The 1,976-nt window shown below is 34.4% G+C and overlaps 1 long non-coding RNA gene across 1 annotated transcript; it reads right to left on the bottom strand.

Moving 5' to 3' along the window:
* Window positions 1–249: 249 nt before the first annotated feature.
* LOC131012172 (uncharacterized) lies at window positions 250–1,322 on the bottom strand. The gene is made up of 2 exons (XR_009097220.1): window positions 948–1,322; window positions 250–789 (listed from the first exon to the last, which is right to left on the bottom strand). It is a non-coding gene; the product is annotated as an uncharacterized LOC131012172 (long non-coding RNA).
* Between the last annotated feature and the right edge of the window lie 654 nt (window positions 1,323–1,976).

Raw genomic sequence — 1,976 nt, 5'->3', positions numbered from 1 at the left:
GATATATGTTACAGTCCGAGTTTGAGAAGAAAGAAGGCAGCTGGATGATAATATGTTGGCTGCACCAACTGGAAGATTACCAAATGTGCTATGCTACTACTTAGTAGCTTCAGCTCAAAACAAAGAAATTAAGGAACACTGCAACTGCATATTACTATTGCAGGAATAAAGTGCGATGCGGATTTGTGGACTTTAATTGAGGGGTCAAGCTCGTACAAATAAATTAGGAGTTTCATATCGACAACAAAATGCTCTGAAAGAATCACTAAATTAATTAAATATACACATGATGTTCTACCGCAGCGAAGCACTACAATTTGTTCTGTTCCTTTTCTTTAAGGCCACTATTTGGTCTATTCTTATCCCATCAATATAGATATTCATGAATCTAGGACAAAATAATCCACCATCTCCAGTAGCCAAAAAAAATACCCCCAAAAAAATCTTAAAAAATATAGAGACAGCTATCCACAATAAATTCTGGTGAGTTCATCAAGTGGAGGCAACTCGTTTACCATTCTCTCGAAATCCTTAAACGACATTCCGGGCGACAAAATCGGAGGTTTGTAAGAAGCTCCGGCGGCGGGCTGAAACCTCGGAGGAGGCTGGGCGGCGGGAATAGTGGAGTCCTTTCCCGTGAGGCTCTGAACGACGGATTTGAAGCTTCTGGCATCAGTCTCCACGAATTGTGTGTTGATTATCACCACCTTCACCGCAATAGCGCCGCTGCCATCACCCATTTCCTATTTCTCGCTGCTTGTTTGTTTCTGTGTTTGTATGTTTTTGTTTCTGAAAGATCAAATGAAATATCAAGTATTTATATGAATGAAACTCATGGCGGTTAAGCCGTTGAATGCGTTGACTATTTTAGGGCAGTCTATAAAGACTGTTGCATTTTGATATAAAGTCAGAGCAGAGGAATGGAAATAGGAAACATAGAAACCTACCTCCCACGAAATTTACATCCTCTAATTTTGATTGTTTTGCTGCGACGTTGATTTGATCTGGCGAAATTGTTTCAGCCAAACTCTTCTCCATCTTGACAACGAACCAAGCCCAACTCAATTTATAAAACGCTTCTCCTTTAATTATTAGGTTTAGGGGTTCAAATCATGACGAAGAGAAGTGAAAAACTTATTATTGATCTTCTTATATTTATTAAAAAAAAAAAATACTCTTCTCCATCTTCTGTAAGATTTTTAGGGGTGATGAATGGGTCGAGTTTATATGGATAACTCGAACCGGAAATGTGGGTATTCGTACGCGAATTTAGCTGATTTTTGGTATCCTAACTTCAATCCGAACATAATTCAATTAGTCGTATAACCGATTGGTTTAAATGAATTCGTTATATACGTATATATGTAATTGTAATACCACAAAATATATCTCCCCTACTTATTTTAGTTTTCCCACCTATTTATACTCAAAAACCAAACACCAAAGTTTCGCTAATCAATAAAACATCATAATTCACATCAACATATTTCACAAAAATCATTATTCACAAGTTTCAAATACGATTCAATTGAGTTTGTCAGTTTCCTTCTAGTTAACTTACGCGTCTACTTTACTGATAATTTGAGTACTTAATTACATAGCTGATCAATAATCGCTTTTTCTTCATGCACATTAGTTGATACAGAGTCTTGAGTTCCTCTTTGACTACTACCTGCAAAAAGAAACTCATCTTCATAATAAGTAAGCTTAAATTAAATACATTAATTGATCATCATTATTTAAAGAGTTTTGGTATTACTCAAAAAGTTTAGAATTTTTCCACGCATTGTCATTTGGATATTTAAAGTAACTTTTTTTTAGGAGGATATTTAAAGTAACTTAAGGTCGCATATTTTTTAGTTTTTTGATCGATAAACTTTTTTTAGCATATTTTTACTTGTATATATGTACACATAATATATTTTTAGTTTTAATTTTTATTTTAGTTTCATAACATAAATAAGTGATTACTTATA

The sequence above is a fragment of the Salvia miltiorrhiza genome, chromosome 2 (genome assembly GCF_028751815.1).
Source record: "Salvia miltiorrhiza cultivar Shanhuang (shh) chromosome 2, IMPLAD_Smil_shh, whole genome shotgun sequence".
NCBI classification, from domain to species: Eukaryota; Viridiplantae; Streptophyta; class Magnoliopsida; order Lamiales; family Lamiaceae; genus Salvia; species Salvia miltiorrhiza.
This window is presented reverse-complemented; position numbering and strand designations above follow the sequence as displayed.